Source organism: Montipora foliosa, chromosome 11, assembly GCF_036669935.1.
Source record: "Montipora foliosa isolate CH-2021 chromosome 11, ASM3666993v2, whole genome shotgun sequence".
In the NCBI taxonomy this organism is placed as follows: domain Eukaryota; kingdom Metazoa; phylum Cnidaria; class Anthozoa; order Scleractinia; family Acroporidae; genus Montipora; species Montipora foliosa.
Window position 1 is genome coordinate 49,715,357 of NC_090879.1, and position 12,500 is coordinate 49,727,856.

Sequence of the window (12,500 nt, forward strand, 5' to 3'; positions counted from 1 at the left end):
AAGTCTTGTAAAAGTTGCTTACTTATTGCTTTACTTGCAATTTCTGTTCTCAATTATCGTAAACAAGCCCCGAGATCTCGATAAAAAGGAAGACATTTAGTGATCATGCAGGCAAACAGTTATGCGTAATGGCGGGGTAGGCATTTGTCTTCCTTGACGTATGTCGTAATATGCTCACTTCTTCCAAAAAAGGACGAATTTTGAAAAATGCTACAATAGGTCTCCAAAACATGGATTACGTCCTCTTTATCCTGATAATCAATGCACGCCGGGTATTTTGTTTTGAAAGCGACATCAAATATAACACAACGTAAAGCCCAAGAAGGGAGCCTGAAGTGGCAATACAAAGACCATGTTATCTTCGAAATATATGGTCCATGATATCAGGCGGTTTGCTAAATCATTCGAGTCCCTCTCTTCCAATACCTACTACAGCCTCGGTATCAGCTGATTTTGAATAAATTTCAAATGAGAAGCCCATTATTACAAGCTCGCAAAGTTTAGTTGGTTTAAAGTTCCTGCGGACGGAGCAATTGCCAAGCCTTTGGACAAGGCTAGGAAAGTTTAAGGCGGTACAAATCTGTGATAAATATTTGTCTGGTTATGTGAGATCATAGAGCAAAGCCTGGCACACTAAAATCACGATACTATTTGACACAAATCCCTTTATCTCGTGCATATTTTTTCGGGCAGTTACAAGGCCACCAACACAACATCGCTTGTGAAAACTTCCAGAGTTATGAAACGGCCTGATAGCATCATGGAAATGGATAAATTGTTGGCAGCAGCATCAACGTTTATCAAAAACTCTTACCGTCGCAGCCCTTGGCATTCTTATTGGAAATGCCAGTTAACTCGTTCAGTTGTTTTAGATTATGTTCTTGTACCTTTTTGTGTTCGAAGTATGCATCACCTTGGAGTCGTCAGCAGAGATATGTCTATTTTCCGGTGCATTGCAAATATATTAAATTAAACAGTCAACGCTTGTCTTTCCCGCATGAAAAAGACCCCTAGTAATCTCAGAAAATGAAAAGTGAAGCAAAATTCTCTTACCAAATGTTTCCCTTTCAATGTTTATTTTCGCAAACAACCTGAGTTGTCTTATTAGCAATCTTTAATCTACTTAATAACAAGGAAGACAGTTCTCAGACTCAACCGTTTCGTTTGGGTGATTGTGGGATAAACGTCTTGAAAAAAAAAACCCAGCTGAAACCAGTTCCAAAGTCCTGTACCCTTAAACATGAACTGAAAAATGAAGATTTTAATTTTCCTTTGACTTGTAAGCTCATGTTCGTACGAATTAGGAATAAAGGACAATGGCCTATTATACATTTTCTCAGAAAATCAAAAGAAAGGAAATTATAGTGTCCCTTTTGCTTTGATGGAATTTAGTCAACGAATGTGGCGAGTGAATAAATTTCACAGTTACAGTTCAACAAATGGGCAATGAGATGCCTCGATTCAGTACAAGAATTGCATAACAAAAGTGCTTTTATGCCTCCCATTTCAGTGATTTGCTTCGCCCAAGTTTCAAGTTTATGCGGCCGGATTCGAAGTCACTGTTACGCTTTTTGAACAAAACGGTAAGATTATTTCAGTAGCCTATTTGTGATCGTAAAAGGCAGACGAAAGTAGCGATATGGGCTACCCATCTGCGTTCTGCAGTTCATGTTTTCTAGAAATTTCCAAACCCACATTCTGCAGAATTATTCAACTTTGCAGCATGCAAATGTTCAAGTTTCCACGATAACATTGAGATTTAAAGGTATCCTTTCTTTTTTGCCATTCTTGACTTCGACTCGAAGATACTGCGTAATTGGAACATAAAAAGGTACAAGGACATAATCTACAACAAAGGAACAAGTTAACTGGCCGTTCAATTAATAAGAATGCCAAGGGCTGCGACTATAAGATTTTTTGATAAAAGTTGATGCTGCTCGCAACAATTTACCCATTTCCATGATACTGTCAGGCCGGTTCATAACTCCAGAACTTTTCATAAAAAAAAGAAATTTGTCTATTTTCCGGTGCATTGCAAATAGATTGAATGAAACAGTCAACGCTTGTCTTTCCCGCAAGAAAAACACCCTCAGTAATCTTGGGAAAATGTCAAAGAAAGCAAAATCAGTCTCTTACCCAATAATAAACATTCAAGTGTTGTTTTTCACTGTTTTTCGCAAACAACCTCGGTTATCTTAGCAATCATGGCAAGGATTGAAGGAAGACAGTTATCACTGAACCGTTTTGTCTGGATTATTGTGGGTTGATAAATTCTGTAAAAAAAAAAGGCTGAAATCACTTTAGATCGCTTTGAAAGTCCTGTACCGCTAAACACGAGCTGAAAAAAACGAAGATTTTAAATTTTCTTTTGACTTGTAAGCTCATGTTCGTACGAATTACGAATAAAAGGACGAATTTTCTGAGAAAATTAAAAGAAATGAAATTACAACGCGCCTTGTGATTCTCAGAATTTAGTCAAGGAATTTGGCGAGTGAATAAATTTCCCAGTTATTTGCTCTAACAAATGGCCAATGAGATGTCTCGATTCAGTATACAAAAATTGCATAACAAAAGTGCTTTTTTAAAATCCCTTTTGCTTCGCCTGACTCAATATAGAACTGCATATCGAAGCAGAAGTTGTGTGGACGGAGCCACTGCTAGGCTTTTTGCCGGAACAGTTTTTTTGACGCGGACTGGTGGAAGAAACAAAACGGTAAGATTATTCCAGTAGCCTATTTACGATCGTGTAAGGTGGACGAAAGTAATTATACTGGCTACCCTGCTGCGTTCTACAGTTTATGTTTTCTAGAAATTTTGAAGGGCACCCAACGATAATCTTCGGTGAAATATGTGTTCGGGAGAGAAAGTGTTCTAAAAATTTCAGCTCTGCGTTGCCAAACAACTATAGATTTCTTTACTAAAACATCACCAAAAAGATTCCCAAGAAAGGAAAAGTAGTCCCTTACGTTTTCGTAAAGGATATTTTTGCAATTTTTGGCATTTAAAAAGATCAACTAGCAGTTTCGGATGAGCAATTGGTTCGCTGGGAGGTTTTAAGAAGGTGATGTCCAGCTAGCAATTTCTGAAATGAAGCTATCATTACCTAAAATTAACCGAACACTTCAATTTTCAACTAAGATATCTGAACAGATCAAATTTTTCTAGATGATAAAAACACCTCTTTAGACAGGCTTCAAACACTGTAATGATCCTAGAAATATCTCTCAAAGGCTTTTGGAATAATTTGCTCGTTGGTTCCCCTCGAAACTTCCAACGCTACGATCTGCATCGCGAGTAGAAACTTGCGGATTATGTCTTCAAGTTTCCACGACAACATTAAGATTTAAACTTATACATTCTTTTTTGCCACTCTTAACTTTTAAGAGTAAAATTTGCACAGGTTCAGATGTTTTTAATCATTTTGTGTCCTAAGCGGAACACACTGATCACCTGCAAGGTTCTGAGATTTTTTTCCCTGTGCGTTGCGTAAGGAAAGTTCCCATTTACCCAATGCATTTTAGGTACGATTTAATTGAACAAACGATGTTGTTGTTCCATGCAGCAAAACAGATCCCGTTTTGTTCGAGGACAATATTAAGTCTTGTAAAAGTTGCTTACTTATTGCTTTACTTGCAATTTCTGTTCTCAATTATCGTAAACAAGCCCCGAGATCTCGATAAAAAGGAAGACATTTAGTGATCATGCAGGCAAACAGTTATGCGTAATGGCGGGGTAGGCATTTGTCTTCCTTGACGTATGTCGTAATATGCTCACTTCTTCCAAAAAAGGACGAATTTTGAAAAATGCTACAATAGGTCTCCAAAACATGGATTACGTCCTCTTTATCCTGATAATCAATGCACGCCGGGTATTTTGTTTTGAAAGCGACATCAAATATAACACAACGTAAAGCCCAAGAAGGGAGCCTGAAGTGGCAATACAAAGACCATGTTATCTTCGAAATATATGGTCCATGATATCAGGCGGTTTGCTAAATCATTCGAGTCCCTCTCTTCCAATACCTACTACAGCCTCGGTATCAGCTGATTTTGAATAAATTTCAAATGAGAAGCCCATTATTACAAGCTCGCAAAGTTTAGTTGGTTTAAAGTTCCTGCGGACGGAGCAATTGCCAAGCCTTTGGACAAGGCTAGGAAAGTTTAAGGCGGTACAAATCTGTGATAAATATTTGTCTGGTTATGTGAGATCATAGAGCAAAGCCTGGCACACTAAAATCACGATACTATTTGACACAAATCCCTTTATCTCGTGCATGTTTTTTCGGGCAGTTACAAGGCCACCAACACAACATCGCTTGTGAAAACTTCCAGAGTTATGAAACGGCCTGATAGCATCATGGAAATGGATAAATTGTTGGCAGCAGCATCAACGTTTATCAAAAACTCTTATCGTCGCAGCCCTTGGCATTCTTATTGGAAATGCCAGTTAACTCGTTCAGTTGTTTTAGATTATGTTCTTGTACCTTTTTGTGTTCGAAGTATGCATCACCTTGGAGTCGTCAGCAGAGATATGTCTATTTTCCGGTGCATTGCAAATATATTAAATTAAACAGTCAACGCTTGTCTTTCCCGCATGAAAAAGACCCCTAGTAATCTCAGAAAATGAAAAGTGAAGCAAAATTCTCTTACCAAATGTTTCCCTTTCAATGTTTATTTTCGCAAACAACCTGAGTTGTCTTATTAGCAATCTTTAATCTACTTAATAACAAGGAAGACAGTTCTCAGACTCAACCGTTTCGTTTGGGTGATCGTGGGATAAACGTCTTGAAAAAAAAAACCCAGCTGAAACCAGTTCCAAAGTCCTGTACCCTTAAACATGAACTGAAAAATGAAGATTTTAATTTTCCTTTGACTTGTAAGCTCATGTTCGTACGAATTAGGAATAAAGGACAATGGCCTATTATACATTTTCTCAGAAAATCAAAAGAAAGGAAATTATAGTGTCCCTTTTGCTTTGATGGAATTTAGTCAACGAATGTGGCGAGTGAATAAATTTCACAGTTACAGTTCCAACAAATGGGCAATGAGATGCCTCGATTCAGTACAAGAATTGCATAACAAAAGTGCTTTTATGCCTCCCATTTCAGTGATTTGCTTCGCCCAAGTTTCAAGTTTATGCGGCCGGATTCGAAGTCACTGTTACGCTTTTTGAACAAAACGGTAAGATTATTTCAGTAGCCTATTTGTGATCGTAAAAGGCAGACGAAAGTAGCGATATGGGCTACCCATCTGCGTTCTGCAGTTCATGTTTTCTAGAAATTTCCAAACCCACATTCTGCAGAATTATTCAACTTTGCAGCATGCAAATGTTCAAGTTTCCACGATAACATTGAGATTTAAAGGTATCCTTTCTTTTTTGCCATTCTTGACTTCGACTCGAAGATACTGCGTAATTGGAACATAAAAAGGTACAAGGACATAATCTACAACAAAGGAACAAGTTAACTGGCCGTTCAATTAATAAGAATGCCAAGGGCTGCGACTATAAGATTTTTTGATAAAAGTTGATGCTGCTCGCAACAATTTACCCATTTCCATGATACTGTCAGGCCGGTTCATAACTCCAGAACTTTTCATAAAAAAAAGAAATTTGTCTATTTTCCGGTGCATTGCAAATAGATTGAATGAAACAGTCAACGCTTGTCTTTCCCGCAAGAAAAACACCCTCAGTAATCTTGGGAAAATGTCAAAGAAAGCAAAATCAGTCTCTTACCCAATAATAAACATTCAAGTGTTGTTTTTCACTGTTTTTCGCAAACAACCTCGGTTATCTTAGCAATCATGGCAAGGATTGAAGGAAGACAGTTATCACTGAACCGTTTTGTCTGGATTATTGTGGGTTGATAAATTCTGTAAAAAAAAAAGGCTGAAATCACTTTAGATCGCTTTGAAAGTCCTGTACCGCTAAACACGAGCTGAAAAAAACGAAGATTTTAAATTTTCTTTTGACTTGTAAGCTCATGTTCGTACGAATTACGAATAAAAGGACGAATTTTCTGAGAAAATTAAAAGAAATGAAATTACAACGCGCCTTGTGATTCTCAGAATTTAGTCAAGGAATTTGGCGAGTGAATAAATTTCCCAGTTATTTGCTCTAACAAATGGCCAATGAGATGTCTCGATTCAGTATACAAAAATTGCATAACAAAAGTGCTTTTTTAAAATCCCTTTTGCTTCGCCTGACTCAATATAGAACTGCATATCGAAGCAGAAGTTGTGTGGACGGAGCCACTGCTAGGCTTTTTGCCGGAACAGTTTTTTTGACGCGGACTGGTGGAAGAAACAAAACGGTAAGATTATTCCAGTAGCCTATTTACGATCGTGTAAGGTGGACGAAAGTAATTATACTGGCTACCCTGCTGCGTTCTACAGTTTATGTTTTCTAGAAATTTTGAAGGGCACCCAACGATAATCTTCGGTGAAATATGTGTTCGGGAGAGAAAGTGTTCTAAAAATTTCAGCTCTGCGTTGCCAAACAACTATAGATTTCTTTACTAAAACATCACCAAAAAGATTCCCAAGAAAGGAAAAGTAGTCCCTTACGTTTTCGTAAAGGATATTTTTGCAATTTTTGGCATTTAAAAAGATCAACTAGCAGTTTCGGATGAGCAATTGGTTCGCTGGGAGGTTTTAAGAAGGTGATGTCCAGCTAGCAATTTCTGAAATGAAGCTATCATTACCTAAAATTAACCGAACACTTCAATTTTCAACTAAGATATCTGAACAGATCAAATTTTTCTAGATGATAAAAACACCTCTTTAGACAGGCTTCAAACACTGTAATGAGCCTAGAAATATCTCTCAAAGGCTTTTGGAATAATTTGCTCGTTGGTTCCCCTCGAAACTTCCAACGCTACGATCTGCATCGCGAGTAGAAACTTGCGGATTATGTCTTCAAGTTTCCACGACAACATTAAGATTTAAACTTATACATTCTTTTTTGCCACTCTTAACTTTTAAGAGTAAAATTTGCACAGGTTCAGATGTTTTTAATCATTTTGTGTCCTAAGCGGAACACACTGATCACCTGCAAGGTTCTGAGATTTTTTTCCCTGTGCGTTGCGTAAGGAAAGTTCCCATTTACCCAATGCATTTTAGGTACGATTTAATTGAACAAACGATGTTGTTGTTCCATGCAGCAAAACAGATCCCGTTTTGTTCGAGGACAATATTAAGTCTTGTAAAAGTTGCTTACTTATTGCTTTACTTGCAATTTCTGTCCTCAATTATCGTAAACAAGCCCCCAGATCTCGATAAAAAGGAAGACATTTAGTGATCATGCAGGCAAACAGTTATGCGTAATGGCGGGGTAGGCATTTGTCTTCCTTGACGTATGTCGTAATATGCTCACTTCTTCCAAAAAAGGACGAATTTTGAAAAATGCTACAATAGGTCTCCAAAACATGGATTACGTCCTCTTTATCCTGATAATCAATGCACGCCGGGTATTTTGTTTTGAAAGCGACATCAAATATAACACAACGTAAAGCCCAAGAAGGGAGCCTGAAGTGGCAATACAAAGACCATGTTATCTTCGAAATATATGGTCCATGATATCAGGCGGTTTGCTAAATCATTCGAGTCCCTCTCTTCCAATACCTACTACAGCCTCGGTATCAGCTGATTTTGAATAAATTTCAAATGAGAAGCCCATTATTACAAGCTCGCAAAGTTTAGTTGGTTTAAAGTTCCTGCGGACGGAGCAATTGCCAAGCCTTTGGACAAGGCTAGGAAAGTTTAAGGCGGTACAAATCTGTGATAAATATTTGTCTGGTTATGTGAGATCATAGAGCAAAGCCTGGCACACTAAAATCACGATACTATTTGACACAAATCCCTTTATCTCGTGCATATTTTTTCGGGCAGTTACAAGGCCACCAACACAACATCGCTTGTGAAAACTTCCAGAGTTATGAAACGGCCTGATAGCATCATGGAAATGGATAAATTGTTGGCAGCAGCATCAACGTTTATCAAAAACTCTCATCGTTGCAGCCCTTGGCATTCTTATTGGAACTGCCAGTTAACTCGTTCAGTTGTTTTAGATTATGTTCTTGTACCTTTTTGTGTTCGAAGTACGCATCACCTTGGAGTCGTCAGCAGAGATATGTCTATTTTCCGGTGCATTGCAAATATATTAAATTAAACAGTCAACGCTTGTCTTTCCTGCATGAAAAAGACCCCTAGTAATCTCAGAAAATGTCAAGTGAAGCAAAATTCTCTTACCAAATGTTTCCCTTTCAATGTTTATTTTCGCAAACAACCTGAGTTGTCTTGTTAGCAATCCGTAATCTACTTAATAACAAGGAAGACAGTTCTCAGACTCAACCGTTTCGTTTGGGTGATTGTGGGATAAACGTCTTCAAAAAAAAAAAAAAAACAGGTGAAACCAGTTCCAAAGTCCTGTACCCTTAAACATGAACTGAAAAATTAAGATTTTGATTTTCCTTTGACTTGTAAGCTCATGTTCGTACGAATTAGGAATAAAGGACAATGTCCTTTTATACATTTTCTCAGAAAATCAAAAGAAAGGAAATTATAGCGTCGCTTTGCTTTGATGGAATTTAGTTAACGAATGTGGCGAATGAATAAATTTCACAGTTACAGTTCCAACAAATGGGCAATGAGATGCCTCGATTCAGTACAAGAATTGCATAACAAAAGTGCTTTTATGCCTCCCATTTCAGTGATTTGCTTCGCCCAAGTTTGAAGTTTGTGCGGCCGGATTCGAAGCCACTGTTAGGCTTTTTGAACAGTTTTCTGACGTCGACTGGTGGAAGGAACAAAACGGTAAGATTATTTCAGTAGCCTATTTGTGATCGTAAAAGGCAGACGAAAGTAGCGATATGGGCTACCCATCTGCGTTCTGCAGTTCATGTTTTCTAGAAATTTCCAAACCCACATTCTGCAGAATTATTCAACTTTGCAGCATGCAAATGTTCAAGTTTCCACGACAACATTGAGATTTAAAGGTATCCTTTCTTTTTTGCCATTCTTGACTTCGATTCGAAGATAATGCGTAATTGGAACATAAAAGGTACAAGGACATAATCTACAACAAAGGAACAAGTTAACTGGCCGTTCAATTAATAAGAATGCCAAGGGCTGCGACTATAAGACTAGTACTGTTTGATAAAAGTTGATGCTGCTCGCAACAATTTACCCATTTCCATGATGCTGTCAGGCCGGTTCATAACTCCAGAACTTTTCATAAGCAAAAGAAATTTGTCTATTTTCCGGTGCATTGCAAATAGTTTGAATAAACAGTCAACGCTTGTCTTTCCCGCAAGAAAAACACCCTCAGTAATCTTAGGAAAATGTCAAAGAAAGCAAAATCAGTCTCTTACCCAATAATAAACATTCAAGTGTTGTTTTTCACTGTTTTTCGCAAACAACCTCGGTTATCTTAGCAATCATGGCAAGGATTGAAGGAAGACAGTTATCACTCAACCGTTTTGTCTGGATTATTGTGGGTTGATAAATTCTGTAAAAAAAAAAAAGGCTGAAATCACTTTAGATCGCTTTGAAAGTCCTGTACCGCTAAACATGAGCTGAAAAAAACGAAGATTTTAAATTTTTTTTTGACTTGTAAGCTCATGTTCGTACGAATTACGAATAAAAGGACGAATTTTCTGAGAAAATTAAAAGAAATGAAATTACAACGCGCCTTGTGATTCTGAGAATTTAGTCCAGGAATGTGGCGAGTGAATAAATTTCCCAGTTATTTGCGCTAACAAATGACCAATGAGATGTCTCGATTCAGTATACAAAAAATGCATAACAAAAGTGCTTTTCTAAAATCCCTTTTGCTTCGCCTGACTCAATATAGAACTGCATATCGAAGCAGACGTTGTGTGGACGGAGCCACTGCTAGGCTTTTTGAACAGTTTTTTTGATGCGGACTGGTGGAAGAAACAAAACGGTAAGATTATTCCAGTAGCCTATTTACGATCGTGTAAGGCGGACGAAAGTAATGATACTGGCTACCCTGCTGCGTTCTACAGTTTATGTTTTCTAGAAATTTTGAAGGGCACCCAACGATAATCTTCGGTGAAATATGTGTTCGGGAGAGAAAGTGTTCTAAAAATTTCAGTTCTACGTTGCCAAACAATTACAGATTTCTTTACTAAAACATCACCAAAACTGAGATCCACAAGAAAGGAAAAGTAGTCCCTTACGTTCTCGTAAAGGATATTTTTGCAATTTTTGGCACTTAAAAAGATCGACTAGCAGTTTCGGATGAGCAATTGGCTCGCTGGGAGGTTTTAAGAAAGTGATGTCCAGCTAGCAATTTCTGAAATGAAGCTATCATTCCCTAACTTTTCGGACACTTCAATTTTCAACTAAGATATCCGAACAGATCAAATTCTCCTAGAAGATAAAAACACCTCTTTAGACAGTCTTCAAACACTACAAGGATCCTAGAAATACTCTCTCAAAGGCTTTTGGAATAATTTGCTCGTTGGTTCCCCTCGAAACTTCCAACGCTACGATCTGCATCGCGAGTAAAAACTTGCGGATTATGTCTTCAAGTTTCCACGACAACATTAAGATTTAAACTTATACATTCTTTTTTGCCAGTCTTGACTTTTAAAAGTAAAAGTAAAATTTGCACAGGTTCAGATGTTTTTAATCATTTTGTGTCCTAAGCGGAACACACTGATCACCTGGAAGGTTCTGAGATTTTTTTTCCCTGTGCGTTGCGAAAGAAAAGTTTCCATTTACCCAATGCATTGGTGTTACGATTTAATTGAACAAGTGATGTTGTTGTTCCAGTTAAACAGATCCCGTTTTGTCCGAGGAAAATGTCAAGTGCTGTAAAAGTTGCTTACTTATTGCTTGACTTGCAAGTTCTGTTCTCAATTCTCGTAAACAAGCACCCTGCGAGCAGAGCCTCCTTTTGTCTTTTTCTTTACCAAAATCGAGCAAGCAAAAGAAAGGCTCTGCTAGCAGGGTGGTAAACAAGCCCCCAGATCTCAATAACAAGGAAGACATTTAGTGATCAGGCAAACAGTTACGCGTAATGGCGGGGTAGGCTCCCTTCACATGGAACCAATTAAAAGGTTTAAAAATCCATTGCTTTATAATTCGAGCAATAACGAACATTTGTCTTCCTTGACTTATGTTGTAATACGCTCACTTATTCCAAGAAAGCGTAGGACGAATTTCGAACAATACCATAATAGGTCTCCAAAACATAGATTACGTCCTCTTTATCCTGATAATCAATGCACGCCGGGTATTTTGCTTCGAAAGCGACATCAAATATAACAATGTAAAGCCCAAGAAGGGAGCCTGAAGTGGCAATACAAAGACCATGTTATCTTCGAAATATATGGTCGATGATATCAGGCGGGTTGCTAAATCATTTGAGTCCCTTTCTTCCAATACCTACTATAGCCTCGGTATCAGCTAGTTTTGAATAAAGTGAAATGAGAAGCTCATTATTACAAGCTCGCAAAGTTTAGTTGGTTTAAAATTCCTGCGGACGGAGCAATTGCCAAGCCTTCGGACAAGGCTAGGTCAGTTTAAGGCGGTACAAATCCGTGAAAAATATTTGTCTGGTTATGTGCTGGAGATAATACAGCAAAGCCTGGCACACTAAAATCACGATACTATTTGACACAAATCCCTTTATCTCGTTCATATTTTTTCGGGCAGTTACAACGCCACCAACACAACATTGCTTGTGAAAACTTCCAGAGTTATGAACCGGCCTGATAGCATCATGGAAATGGATAAATTGTTGACAGCAGCATCAACTTTTATCAAAAACTAAAAAGTCTCATCGTCGCAGCCTTTGGCAGTCATATTGGAACTGCGAGTTAACTCGTTTAGTTGTTTTAGATTATGTTCTTGAACCTTTTTGTGTTCGAAGTACGCATCACCTTGGAGTCGTCAGCAGAGATATGTCTATTTTCCGGTGGATTGCAAATATATTAAATTAAACAGTCAACGCTTGTCTTTCCCGCATGAAAAAGACCCCTAGTAATCTCAGAAAATGTCAAGTGAAGCAAAATTCTGTTACCAAATGTTTCCCTTTCAATGTTTATTTTTCGCAAACAACCTGAGTTGTCTTGTTAGCAATCTGTAATCTACTTAATAACAAGGAAGACAGTTCTCAGACTCAACCGTTTCGTTTGGGTGATTGTGGGATAAACGTCTTGAAAAAAAAAAAAAAACCAGCTGAAATCAGTTCAGTACCCTTAAACATGAGCTGAAAAATGAAGATTCTAATTTTCCTTTGACTTGTAAGCTCATATTCGTACGAATTAGGAATAAAGGACAATGGTCTTTTATACATTTTCTCAGAAAATTAAAAGAAAGGAAATTATAGGGTCCCTTTTGTTTTGATGGAATTTAGTCAACGAATGTGGCGAGTGAATAAATTTCACAGTTACAGCTCCAACAAATGGGCAATGAGATGCCTCGATTCAGTACAAGAATTGCAAAACAAAAGTGCTTTTATGCCTCCCTTTC

At 37.8% G+C, this 12,500-nt stretch overlaps 1 protein-coding gene across 4 annotated transcripts in view; it reads left to right on the plus strand.

The window, feature by feature from the left end:
- Nucleotides 1–12,500, plus strand: part of LOC137975464 (uncharacterized) — a 24,850-nt gene that overhangs the window by 1,022 nt on the left and 11,328 nt on the right. For 2 of the 4 annotated variants that reach the window (XM_068822585.1, XM_068822588.1), the window contains exons 2-5: nt 1,511–1,583; nt 2,617–2,713; nt 5,108–5,180; nt 8,708–8,810. The gene's annotated coding sequence lies outside the window, so the exon portion shown is untranslated. Of the gene's footprint in view, nt 1–1,510; nt 1,584–2,616; nt 2,714–5,107; nt 5,181–6,213; nt 6,311–8,707; nt 8,811–12,500 lie in introns of all 4 variants that reach the window. The other 2 variants (XM_068822586.1, XM_068822587.1) reach the window with 2 other exon arrangements.